This window comes from Aplidium turbinatum, chromosome 12 (genome assembly GCF_918807975.1).
Source record: "Aplidium turbinatum chromosome 12, kaAplTurb1.1, whole genome shotgun sequence".
Classification (NCBI taxonomy): domain Eukaryota; kingdom Metazoa; phylum Chordata; class Ascidiacea; order Aplousobranchia; family Polyclinidae; genus Aplidium; species Aplidium turbinatum.
The window spans coordinates 18722273-18737199 of NC_137483.1; positions in this window are offsets into that span (position 1 = coordinate 18722273).

The following is a 14927-nucleotide window of genomic DNA, read 5'->3' on the forward strand; positions in this document are numbered from 1 at the left end:
TTTGTTGAAGTAAGAACGTTATGGCGTATAGTCAATAGCAAAGATCTTGTTCTTTCTTCAGGACGAAGAAGAAGAATAGCAAAGATAAAAATCATTGTTGAGTAACACATAAACTAATCATTTTCTTTTTTTCTATATTGCACCCACTGTGACAACATGTCAATCATTGCCTGTGTATTTCAGGCATTTAACGACTTAACCAGTAGTCAATTGCGTAACTGGTTACCAATTTATCCATCATTTAACCACTCAAAAACTTTTTCGTGTAATTTTTTGATCTTGTAATTTGAGTCATTTTACAAAATTTGAGTGACATTGTTATTAGAAACTGGGAAAACATTATTCCCGTTGGAATTATTCTGTCACATCAATCCCATGACAATTTAGTGTAATATTTATGATAAAAGAGGCGGAATACTCCTAGTCGCTTCAAAATAGTCGCAAACCAGTATCCAAACGTGAATTGGCAAAAAGTAATAATAAAGTGCAAGTCTTTATCGGTACTGTTTTTAAAAATTGGAACAAAGAAATTATGCGCAGAAAACTAGCACCGACGGATGTCTCCATAAACTTAGAAGTATCTTGATATTTTTGTTTTCTTTTCTATAAAACGATTATTCGTTAAAAATAATTGTTTACTTACATTGTGCGTAAGAACGTCAAAACGTGACGACCCAAATCCCATTGAACTACACGCAGTCATTAAACGTGCTCGCGAAGTTGTTAAATCACGCTTGATAGAAATTATAATAAACAACCTATAAAAACATAAAAAGGTGCCATAAAGGTTTGAGAAGTTTGTTGGTCAATAATTCGTAATACGTTTGTCAACATAATTTCCGAAACGTGAACACGCAAATTGTATGGTCGTTGCGTGACAATGAAACCGTCCGTCTACGTTCCTCGTTTTCGTACTGTGCCTTAACTGTGCTCCTGGTGGAGGCTCCAAATTTATTGGTTTGGTTTTGCATTTAAGTAATGCTATTTGCAAGGTGGGGCTCCAAAATCCAACTTACCCATACAACAGCCCCTTTAAAAACCTTATCAAAACTTTGAGAGATAATTATTGGACACCACTGAACTATGAAGGCGTTTTATTAATTCATTCTTAAAATGGTCATTCATGGCCACCTGGAGATGCGGCCTGATTTGTCACATTTTGTAGATTTTGATTACAGCTACTGCCGATGCTTGACTGACATTTTTTGAGATGTTTTTACTTTTTGCGGTTTCCTAATGACATAAAACTTTTTTGTTGCCTTGGGGAAGCAGTAGCAAATGAGAAAAAGTAAGTTGAAAAACGCAAAATCAGACTGTTATTGAAAATTAACAGTCTGACTAAAATCTTTGAAATCAAATTTTCTTTGTTTTTCAACATGTGAGAATGTTAAAACCTATTGTGTCATCTGGGGAAAGGAATAAAGAAAGCTTAAAAATCTAATTTTTAGAAAAAATTATTTAAACGTTCGCCCAAAGTTAGAAAAACCTGGAAATTTCAGCAAAATGTGACAAATCAGGCCGTATCTTTAGGTGGCTATGGGTCATTGTTACAAGAAATGCCTCGAGTTTGTGTGAGCAAGCACTTATTCAAAAACCAGATTTCTAAGAGTAAAACGGCATTAAAATTTTCATTTTCGCGTCCATCATTTTTCGCAGTTTAATCAAGAAACTGAGGTGGTTCTGTCGAGCTTCCTCGCAGGGCTCGATTTCTGATACAATTTTGTGAAACCAACTTCTTCAATTTCCATTTTTTGTCCCCATTGACCATGATATTTTTAATTTGGTGACAAGCATTTTTCGTCCGCCATTTTCAGTCTGCCCGCTTACCTCTGGAGTTAAGCGCATGACTCAAGATCAAGCGGCGCTGGTTCGACTCTCTGGGTGTGCGCTTGAGCAACGTATTTCAGGACTGTTCTCCATTCAGCGGCACCTAATAGATGGAATAATTCCCAGGCAATAACACTTCAACAATCAGGAAACTCCACTCTGTCGATCTCGGTGACCGGCCTGCGTCAGTAGCTCAATGCCTCCACAAGTATGCGAAACTACCAGGATTAATTCCCAAAGAAGTTTTCCCAGTTCGAGGATAAAAATCAAAATCAATTAATTTAAAAAAGAACAATAAATTTATAGATAATGTATTTGACTAAACAGGATGGGTAATCCGGTCAGTGATGATCCTTTATATTTATCTGATACATTTATCTGCAGCCTTCTTAACCAGGGGTATACGCACAACTAAACAGTGTGATACTCGTTCCAAAGAGATCGTGGATGCTAAGTTTTTAGGGTTAGTTATAAAACAAGGCATGAAGCTATGCATGTTTAGCAGGCTTTTAACTAAAATTCTAAGTTGTACTGAAGATAATTGTAGCTTTTCAGCCATGCCAAGTGAGGATACACAGGCCCGGATTTAGGGGGAGCAGAGGGTACAGTTGCCCCGGGCCCCCTTTTTGAATGGCCCCCCGACGTGGTAGGTTATCAAAATAATCAAATGTTTATGACATGTATTATTATTATTATTTTCTCTCAGCCTTTCAAGTTTCTACAAAATGCCTCCTTTTTCTTTCATGTTAATTTTTAGTCACAAGGTTGCAACTGAGCTTGGCGTAAAGGCATCAGCAACAGTGTGGGTGACTTTCAAGTTACCTTGTAAAGTTTTTCGCACCGGAGTCGCCCGATCTAAAAGTGCCCCGGGCCCCCATCCGTTAAACTCGCCGCTGAGGATACAAAAAGTGGTTGGTGATTTCAAGGTGTGCAGCCAACAAAGAAAAGAGTTAAGAACCATTGATCTACAGTACACATAGTCGGGCGAGTGATAAGAACGTCTGCGAGACGTTCGAAAGGACGTTTATTCGACACTACTTCTGAGCAGGTGGCTGTGTCTCTTTTTTCTTGACAAGACACTTAATGGAATACCAAAGTAATGGAAGCAGTTGACTCGATGACTACATGTCCCTCAGCTGATTCCAATTGGGTTTCATCCGTAATCGCAATGTACGATATGTTGTTGCAATAAGCGCAAAATAAAACAAGATTGACTATAGCTTATGTTGTTCGTTAAAAAATGTAATCTCTTCTTTAACATTGTCCGATGAGCTTCAATGGCTGGGCTTACATCAATGGTTCGAAGCCTCTGTGCAAGCATGCGCAAATGTCATAATTACGCTTCAGAAGAGGCTTTCCCAATCCGAGGATAAACCAAACATTGTAACAAAAACCTAAGTTGTTCAGTCAGCTTCAGGTCTTGTAATAGTGACCTAACTATCCCAAACAGCCATGTTAGGCTAGGTGGCGCAGGTTTTCACAAGGTTGAATCATATCTGTACCCGATGCGGTAAAGATTTGTACTGTACAAGATGAAGTGGCTTTCGACATACCTGGCACATATCCATCAGATCAGGAATGGATCTGACCAGATCAGGTAGAAATATGTAGCCTACTTGGTAAATTGGCCGTCTGGGTAGGATAGTTTTTAGTTTTTTTTCAAGTTGCTTTTATCTAAAATTACCATGAATACAAATTATTATCAATTTCAGGTTGGTAATTTTCTTCTTTCGCTTTTGCTCTATGCGGGGTACAACGTACTGAAGGCTCCATCCCTGTTTGAATATGAAACTTATTTTTGGGTGTTGGCAGTTATATATTGTTAAAAGAGTGACTGTTTACTTATTGCGGCTATTTGTTTGAGGCTTGCGTCACTGGAGCTTGTAAAGTTATTAGTTTCTTTCAGTCTTAGCTACAAAGCGTTAGAAGTGCTAATATTTATTTTACATACGTAGTAGGCTATCCATGTGATAAAAGAACGATGTTAACCGACGTAATGGTTTTGACCCAGAAGAGTTTTTCCAGTAACACAGCGCTGCATCAGAGAATAGACTGTCAGCTAAATTTTGCATCGTAAAAACCCCACTATAAAAATAGCCATTTCTGTCCTTAAATTACTTCAATATACACAACCACTTTTATTTTTAATTCGTATTTGATGAATGTAAAAATACATTTTTTGGAAAATGTTGTGGACGAAAATGATGCAGCAGCGGTTTCTATTTTTGCCACTACAAAAAAACTTCTTCAAAACTACCCTAAATCATCAAAATGTTAGAGTATATAAAGGGATCCCAAATCCTCATAAGCATTCAAAACATTCAATCAACCATAGACAAACTTGAAATATTCTTTTGAACCTCCTTCTGCTTTCTATACAAATCTAGTCTTTCCTTGCATGAAAGATGTCAAAAGCTTTTATTTTGTTTTGTTGTCTTTTCATATCGTCTTTTGCCAAACCTTTAAAACGACGAAGATCTGAGAAAACAACGACAGAGTATTTGAAAAACCAATTAACTGCGATGAAAAGTTCGATTGACAATGCTTTGACAGAACATGTGAGTTGCGATGTTTATCTTATAACAGTTATTTCTATAACAATTATTTCTAACAAATTGTTTAATTTTTAATTCTTATTTAATGCTTATTCTTAACAAATTATTTATTATTATAACAACTTATTTCTATAATAGAATTTGGGTAGAAAGGTAATTTTATTAAACAATAAGCAGACATAACTCAGCAACAATAGTCTACTACATTAACATTATGAAAACAAAGAAAACAATAATACTAACGTTTTCGGCTAGTCATACAACCATTTCCAAGCGTATAAGAGAAATATTTTAAAAGAAAATACTAAAGAATTATACAGTATCACAACAAAAATATGGTCAAATCTAAACATTTCAGAAACTGCTTGAATTGTCACATGTTGTGCTTATATTTTTGCTTTGTTTATGCCACTATTCCGTGTTGTGCTTTTGTTCATCTTGCGTAATCTGCTTGAGTCCTTCTTCTCTGAACAATTACTTCTACTTCTCAAATACTTGACCCATTGTGCTGCGTAATTTTTCAGTTATCATTTTGTGTAAGCAAGATTAGTTTGTCAAATGTTTAGATTTAGATATATTTTTGCTGTGATACTGTATGATTCTTTAGTATTTTTTTAAAAATATTTCTCTTGTAGGTTTGAAAAGGGCTGTATGACTAGCCGAAAACGTTCTTTTATTGTTTTTTTTTTGGTTTTATAATGTTAAATACAGTGTTGTTGCTGAGTTATGTCTGTTTATGATTCATTTTTATTTCCACAAATCTTTTTAACCTTATTTTAAAAAAAATGTATCATTTTTTCAGATTTCCGTCACAATGAAGTGCTCCAGTCAAAAGGCTTGCAAAGTCCCTACCTCGGATTTAACTTTGACGAAACTACCTTTATATACTCAAGTGAGAACAGCAGATGTTGTGTTAGTAATTTTTAATTAAATTTTTTTAGAATAAACGAAAAAAAGCAAGACTTGGACTCAGATATGGAAAATCTTAGATTATAGTTAAATCTACAACTTCGAGTTTATTTGTGAATTCTTTAAGATTTGAATTTAATCTCAACTTTTAGGCACCAGACATGTATGTTTGCAAATATTCCATAAATCAAGTTGTAGAGTAATGACATGAAATGACATAATGACATGATGTTTTTCGCTTTTATTATTTACATATTAATTTTATTATCTTTGCTTTAAGTAAAGGCCCACTTGTGTGTGCAATCCGCTTAGCCTATTGATAAAATGGTAATTGGAATTAACAAACTAATATTTTAAAATGACAGAGCACTGGAAATTGGAAGAAAACTTTCACAAAAAACATGAAGAAACTACAGGCGTATAATTATTACCTGCAAACCCTTTTGAAGAGCAAGAAGTTGATAGAATCCATGACCCAGGATACTATTTCCCATCTTAAGGCAACTTCCACTCTCTTGGTTCAATTCGTTGCTTCATTTCGAGCCGATGTAAGTTTGTAAATGACAAATTTGTGTTAAGAGAAGGTTGATTAGAGTTGAACAAGTTAATCATATTTTTCGTAATTTTTTTTACAAATTACAAGAAATTTCTGTTAAAAACGTTTGTTTGTGATATCCAATCAAAGACTGATAACAGTTTATTAACCTTTTAAAAGTATATAGTGTAGAATTATGCTCCATCTTTCATAAAATCCAACCAAAGATTTAACCTTTTTTTAATCTATGCATAGTATCAAGTGAAAATAGCTCTCCAGCTTTCATTTTAGTCTTCTTAGGCACAGTTTTGTTTACTCTGCATTATCAGTGTATCGCAAGTGTCTATATAAAGTTATTTTTAATGCTTACAGATAAAAAGAAACTTTTGTGTGCGAATTCCTGTCGTTTCTTTGAAAAGGTCTATTTCATGTCCAGCATGCATACAACCAACCTTACCAAGTGTGTCCCTTGAAATCGTTCGTAATTATCAATTCATGTTGCAGTTCCATGCATTTCTTGGTGAATTTTCAAACAGTTACAGTGAATTTTTGCATACCAGACCTTTTCGTAAACAATGCAGGAAACATTAGCTTCCATCAGTGGAAAATGTGTTTGTTTGCCTCAACAATTTCAGAACGCTCGTTGTTATCTCCGCAGACAGCAAATCAATCGTTTTTACGTTGACTTAACGTCTGCAGACGTTGAATCAATGTGAAAAATGTTGAGTTGCTGTACTTTGTAGGTTCACTTTTCGTGGTATGGTAATGTTTTTGAATATTTAGCTTCAAAATTAGGCATTTTGAAATATTTTCAAACACCGCACTGTTATAAGCTTAAGCGACTGCTAATGGGCTACCAACACCACAAAGGGAAATCTTTGTATTGTTTTCTGGCTGAAGTTATGTTACTTACGACTGGATTATTCTGTTCATACATGCATATTCTTGAAAAGAAAGCGTTTTTAAAATTTATTTTTCAAACAACTGAAAATTTTCTCCGAGCTGCCACCTCCACATTTGTAGAATATGCTACTAACATATTTAACAATGATGATGACAACACAATTACTATTTCACATCTCGTTCTCACAAGTAGCAGTCTACATTCAAAATTAGAATGTAACCGACAACCACCAAATGTTACTGCCGTTTTATATTTTGATTTTGTATGACTAATTTATTTTATTAACTTTTTATATTTCTACGTAAAATGTTGCCAGTATATTATTACACTTTTTGTACTATGTTTGTTATAGTCGTCATTTTATTTACGTTGAATATATGTAACTCGTGACCAGCGTCACTACATAATCACAGTTCAGCGTTTTCTGGTACAGACGTTGGAATTGATTACCACCGCACTGCGCGTGTAATCAATTAAGCGTTCTGTACCACGTTCCTCAGTTGATTGTTTTGCGTTTCTTTCTTACTATATATTGCGTTGATTTCATACACTGAATCAGTAAGTAACAAGAGGTAAATGGTTTTCTCACTTGGTTGGCTATCGCTACAATTATTATTGTTTATTTTATATTAAACGTCTGGAAATACAACAATGCTTTAATTATTATTATTATTATTTATTAGCATCTGACAAGATTATGGCATTTGAAATAAAAAATACAAGAATAAAAGACGGAAATCGTACTCAATGACTACGTTGTTTCATTTATTTAGGTTTTACGCTAACCGTGTTTTAGAATTTATTTAAAAATATTTCGCACGATATGTTTATTTTTTGAGAAATTGCTGAAACAAACTGTTGAAAATGTAATTAATATTTCTGGCCTACACCAGCACAAAAATGAGCACCAGACTGGCCGATAGCTCATTTGCTGAAGCACTTGACTTTAATCGCGAGAAAACACATAGCAGAATTTTGCAGTGCTGGTTGACCTCTCTCGGTGACTCTTGAGTAACTTGTGTTAAGGACAGCTCTCCATTTAGTGGCTAATTCTAGATTGACACACAACGACACTTGAACAACAAGCAGAAACTTCTCTTTGTCAATCTCCAGGCCTGCGTTAGTGACTCAAAGCCTCTGTTAGTATGCAAAATGATAGAATAAAGAAAAGTTATTAAAGAGTCTTTCACACAATTTTCAGTTCAAAAGTAAAGATTGAATTAATCAATCATATGACAGGGCTCGCTGTGTGTGTGTCAGTGCCATATGTGAGATGCTTGGCATCATAGACGACTTGTATTGAACCTCCTTCTGCTTTCTATACAAATCTAGTCTTTCCTTGCATGAAAGATGTCAAAAGCTTTTATTTTGTTTTGTTGTCTTTTCATATCGTCTTTTGCCAAACCTTTAAAACGACGAAGATCTGAGAAAACAACGACAGAGTATTTGAAAAACCAATTAACTGCGATGAAAAGTTCGACTGACAATGCTTTGACAGAACATGTGAGTTGCGATGTTTATCTTATAACAGTTATTTCTATAACAATTATTTCTAACAAATTATTTAATTTCTAATTCTTATTTAATTCTTATTTTTAACAAATTATTTATTATAACAACTTATTTCTATAATAGAATTTGGGTAGAGAGGTGACTTTTTTAAACCATATACAGATAAAACTCTGCAACAATACTACATTAACATTATAAAAACAAAAAAACAATAATACGAATGTTTTCGACTAGTCATACTGTACAACCATTTTCAAGCCTATAAGAGAAATATTTTAAAAGAAATATTAAAAAATTATACAGTATCACAGTAGAAATATGGTCAAATCTAAACATTTAGGAAACTGCTTGAATTGTCACATGTTGTGCTTCTCGTATTTTTGCTTTGTTTATGCCACTATCCCGTGTTGTGCTTCTATCTATCTTGCATAATTAATCGGCTTGAGTCCATCTTCTCTGAACAATTAATGTTACCTATCAAATACTTGACCCGTTGTGCTGCGTAATTTTTCAGTTATCATTTTGTGTGAGCAAGATTAGTTTGTCAAATATTTAGATTTAGATATATTTTCGCTGTGATACTGTATGATTCTTTAGTATTTCTTTTAAAATATTTCTTTTATAGCCTTGAAAAGGGCTGTATGACTAGCCGAAAACGTTCTTTTATTGTTTTTTTTTGGTTTTATAATGTTAAATATAGTGTTGTTGCTGAGTTATGTCTGTTTATGATTCATTTTTATTTCCACAAATCTTTTTGACCTTATTTTTAAAAAAATGTATCATTTTTTCAGATTTCCATCACAATGAAGTGCTCCAGTCAAAAGGCTTGCAAAGTCCCTACCTCGGATTTAACTTTGACAAAACTACCTTTACATACTCAAGTGAGAACAACAGATGTTGTGTTAGTAATTTTTAATTAACAATCTGAAGAATACACGAAAAAAGCAAGATTTGGACTCAAATATGAAAAACCTTAGAATACAAATAGTTAAATCTACAACTTCGAGTTTATTTGTAAATTCTTTAAGATTTGAATTTAATCTCAACTTTTAGGCACCAGACATGTATGTTTGCAAATATTCCATAAATCAAGTTGTAGAGTAATGATAATGACATGATGTTTTTCGCTTTTATTATTTACATATTAATTTTATTATCTTTGCTTTAAGTAAAGGCTCACTTGTGTGTGCAATCCCGCTTAGCCTATTGATAAAATGGTAATTGAAATTAACAAACTAGTATTTTAAAATGACAGAGCACTGGAAATTGGAAGAAAACTTTCACAAAAAACATGATGAAACTACAGGCGTATAATTATTACCTGCAAACCCTTTTGTTGAGCAAGAAGTTGATAGAATCCATGACCCAGGATACTATTTCCCATCTTGAGGCAACTTCCACCCTCTTGGTTCAATTCGCTGCTTCATTTCGAGCCGATGTAAGTTTGTAAATGACAAATTTGTGTTAAGAGAAGGTTGATTAGAGTTGAACAAGTTAATTAAATTTTTCGTAATTTTTTTTACAAATTACAAGAAATTTCTTTTAAAAACGTTTGTTTGTGATATCCAATCAAAGACTGATAACAGTTTATTAACCTTTTAAAAGTATATAGTGTAGAATTATGCTCCAGCTTTCATAAAATCCAACCAAAGATTTAAACTTTTTTTAATCTATGCATAGTATCAAGTGAAAATAGCTCTCCAGCTTTCATTTTAGTCTTCTTAGGCAAAGTTTGTTTTTAAACTCTGCATTATCAGTGTACGGCAAGTGTCTATATAAAGTTATTTTTAATGCTTACAGATGAAAAGAAACTTTTGTGTGCGAATTCCTGTCGTTTCTTTGAAAAGGTCTATTTCATGTCCAGCATGCATACAACCAACTTTACCAAGTGTGTCCCTTGAAATCGTTCGTAATTATCAATTCATGTTGCAGTTCCATGCATTTCTTAGTGAATTTTCAAACAGTTACAGTGAATTTTTGCATACCAGACCTTTTCGTAAACAATGCAGGAAAAATTAGCTTCCATCAGTGGAAAATGTGTTTGTTTGCCGCAACAATTTCAGAACTCTCGTTGTTATCTCCGCAGACAGCAAATCAATCGTTTTTACGTTGGCTTTACGTTTGCAGACGTTGAATCAATGTGAAAACGATTGAATTGCTGTACTTTGTAGGTTGACTTTTTTGTGGTAAGGTAATATTTTTGAATATTTAGCTTCAAAATTAGGCATTTTGAAATATTTTCAAACACCGCACTGTTATAAGCAAAAGCGACTGCCAATGGGCTACCAACACCACAAAGGGAAATCTTTGTATTGTTTTCTGGCTGAAGTTATGTTACTTACGACTGGATTATTCTGTTCATACACGCATATTCTTAAAAAAAGCGTTTTTAAAATTTATTTTTCAAACAATTGAAAATTTTCTCCGAGCTGCCACCTGCACATTTGTAGAATATGCTACTAACATATTTAACAATGATGATGATAACAAAATTACTATTTCAAATCTCGTTCTCACAAGTAGCAGTCTACATTCAAAAGTAGAATGTAACCGACAACCACCAAATGTTACTGCCGTTTTATATTTTGATTTTGTATGACTATTTTATTTTATTAACTTTTTATATTTCTACGTAAAATGTCGCCAGTATATTTTTACACTTTCTGTACTATGTTTTAATTATTATTATTATTATTATTTATTAGCATCTGACAAGATTATTGCATTTGAAATCAAAAATACAAGAATAAAAGACGGAAATCGTACTCAATGACTACGTTGTTTTTGTTTCATTTATTTAGGTTTTGCGCTAACCGTGTTTTAGAATTTATTTAAAAATATTTCGCACGATATGTTTATTTTTTAGAAATTGCTGAAACAAACTGTTGAAAATGTAATTAATATTTCTAGCCTATACCAGCACAAAAATGAGCACCCGACTGGCCGATAGCTCATTTGCTGAAGCACTTGACTTTAATTGCTAGAAAACACATAGCAGAATTTTGCAGCGCTGGTTGACCTCTCTCGGTGACTCTTGAGTAACTTGTGTCAAGGACAGTTAAGGAATTTTAACAAAAGTTGCAGTAAAAAGTTGTATTTGTGCACAAGTATTTTAAAATTATTACGGTATAAGATACTCGAAAGGTTCTGTTGTAAGTTATAACCCAACAACTTAAGACTTGCAGGATGTCTGCTTTTTTTTTTGTACGCTATCGATCATGCATACATTTTATGTTCTTGAGATTTGAAACCTACATCACAGCATTCGCTGTCAGCTAATGCAGAGCTGTCAAATTTAATACGACAGTAATTTGCTCAAGCGATCTATCATTGAGATGCAGCTAATCCATCACCTCTTTGTTATGCAAATCAAAGAGAATAGAACCATACTAGAAACAGTTTTACAGCATGTTTTTTCAATCACACCTTTACATTTCGCGCAATACCTGATAAAAGTTGCAGTAAAAAGTTGCATGTAAAATAGAAATAAGTTGCAAAAAGTTGCAATTCAAAATTCCTACAAACAGCTTAAAACATCATAGGCTATTAGGCCTACAAAAATTCTGAGTATTTAGGAAGTTGTCGAAAGCTGTAAAAAAAAGTTGCAAAAGTTGCAAAAACTTGCCCTAGTTATGAAGTAATGCGACCGTGTCAAATTTTAAACTGATTATCTTATTTCGGTCTTAAGCACTTTCACGTTTTGTTGCTTCTTCCTTTTTAAGAACTTTGCTATGTTTAGCATGTAGGCTACTATATTTTTCAGAAACAAAATTATGCTGAATTGACTGACTGAATTTGAATAAACTGATCAAAGCGAAATGATTTTTTAGATTTCGTCTTTACTCTTTAATGTAAAGTCAGCAAGAGCGCTAAGGTGTAAACAGGGATATCTATAACTATGGGATTGGAAACTCTGTGGAACTGAAAACCATTTTATACACAAGTAGGGTCACTATTCTTTGTACGCTGCTGTGATAAATAATCACATAAATTGACCTTAAAGGGCAGCAAGGAGTAGGCTAAACGAACAACTAAAACTGTAACAATCAATTCACCTGCTGTAAATTGTAAGGTCTACGCTTGTCTGGTTTGTTTATTTGTTTGTATTCCATTAGTGCAGTCATGTTGTATTTTGTTTGCTGCTTAAAAATTTTCCAGAGTGAGTATTGGTTTTAGTTCTGATGACATCGTAAGCGGATTGGTTTCGTACTGGATTGGTCTGTGAACAAGTTCATGATACAACAGCATATTTCACTGATTGCTGAACACTCCTCATTTACTTCTGATCTGATTTGTAGTACGCAAAATGCTAAAGAACAACAGTAGGCTGTTTTTGGATTCATTTTTTGGATTCATCATTTTTTTTTCTAGCAGCGTAAATGTACTTTTATACATCAATTAAGTTTTAATGTGAGTGTAAAGTTTGTATTATTATTGTAAAATCGAACTTTGTATAGGCTATCTTTTAGTGGGTATTTTATTTTGTTAATCTTTCTGTAATCGTAGTAATGTGATGACCCTACTGATGTATAGCACTGGATAGAGTTTCCAATCCCGTAGTTATAGATATCCATGGGTATAAAGCAGTGGGATTGTTTCTAAAGAAAATATCGAGGTTATTTTGTTTCAGTAAAATAAATTGAAAGGAATTAGTTGGATAATTTTTTGATAGGATAGCATCAAAATCAATAAAACTCACTGATAAGAAAATTAAAAAAACTTCTAATATTCTCAGAAGAATAATAAAACCTTGCCATGTTTTTAAACGCAGTAGGTTAATTTCAGACGTATATCACGTAGCCTAACTTTAGGCTACCTTGTTTGAACTGTTTGTAAAATTAATATCATTGTAAGTTACAGTGGAATGCTATAATGTCTTCGGTTACAACTTACAGTGACATTTCGCTACAACGACACTTTATTGAGGGTCCCTTTAAGTGTCACGAAAGGCGAGTTTTATTGTAGTTGCAGATATGTAGCAAATTGCTTTAGAAATATTTTTTCATTATTACCACAATCCACAAATAGCCTACGCGCTTGATTAAAGCTTTTATCTATTTCCGGAACTCTGTCGTAGTCTAAATCGTGACCAGTAGACAATCTGTAAAAACTTTTTGCGCAAAAAGAAAAAAAAATTTTTTTTTGAGGCATCAAAGTTCCGGCAAAATAAAACCTTACAGCCTGAACAAGAATGATCTATTCAAAAGTTAAAGTTCAATAAAGCGAAAAAGTGTGTTTGAAGTGGAGAGGCTATCCCCGTAGAATTTTCCATCAAGATATTGTGATCTCATTGCCCTAGTAGCCTACCAGACCTAATAATCTTTCAATGGACAAAGTAGGCTACACGTATTGAACTTTAACAACTAAAAATACTCTGTTACGGAAACACAAAATAAAATGTCTGTGGGCTTCCTGAGACAGTGGCCGGCCTGTCAGTGCCGTGTCAAGATGAGGCCCATCTAACCCTAACCTCAAATCAGTTTTGGAATTGGAGGTACATTTTTGTCCGACTCCAGAGCCGTGGAAATTAGGATGTATGAAGAAGAAGTTAGGCTATATTTTGTAGCAGAAGAATAAAACTTAGCCAGCACAAGTTCCCCTTTTTACATAGCGATGTTAGCGATGCAAAAATGGCAGTTTTGCAAGTTTTTGCAAAGTTTTTTTAAGAAATTTTATTTCCCACAAAATTTTTGTCTTCCAAGATATGCAAATGAGGACAAAAAGTGCGTGGAAAAAAATTTGCTGGTCGGGCAGGTAATTTATATCGTTTGAACATTTAGGGATGTTGAAACGAAACAAAAAAGAAAAATTTTCTGAATGGAAATATATTCAGGAAATTTGAAAACTACTCTATAAAATAACTGAAATAATACAAAGCTAATCATTTTTTTACGTTGATTCCAGGTTTAAAAAACGTCTAAAAACGTTGAATTAACGTAAAAATGACCATTTTTTGGTAATATTTTAATTTGAAGTTATTTTTCAATTGGATTGGAACAAAAGTACGAATGTAAAAGATAGCCTAAAGGTGGTCCCATACTTGATTCAAGTGTTGGGTATGAGAAGATAAGGTTCTCACCAGGACTTTTAAAGTCCCGAGGTTCTCATTTTACTAAGCCTTCCGCACTAAGGAGAGTAGGGTGGCCAGTTCCTTTCTCTCGGCCGCCTTGCCAACAGCAATTTGCCCACACAATTTATTACACCATAGGCCTAGAATAGATAGAGGTGACCGGTATTTTCAACAACCAGCTGAAGCCGGGAGTCGAACCAGGTTTGCATAATTGGAAAGCCAACGCCTTATCCGTTGCGCCATCCGACCTCCAAATAGACAAAGAATAAAATTGTTCTTTGCTTTGGTTAAAAATTGGCAAAAACATCATCAAAACGCGATAAAAACTTTTATCTTTTCTGACATAAACTTCATGTTGGCAATAACAATCAATTAAATATGATGGAAAGGCACTGGAGAAATAGAATTAGGCTATTGTTTGGGTTTTTTCAAAACAAGTTTTGTCAAATTAATCTGATGGCGTCTGGCAACATCGATATCGTTCAGATTACAGATTTGCAGTCTGCAGAACTGCAAATGTTTTTTTTTGGATAATGCGCGACTTGCATGAATCCAGCTCTTGCATAAAAAGCAAATACAACTGGAGAAAAAGTCATTCGGCTAGAGATCAAAAAC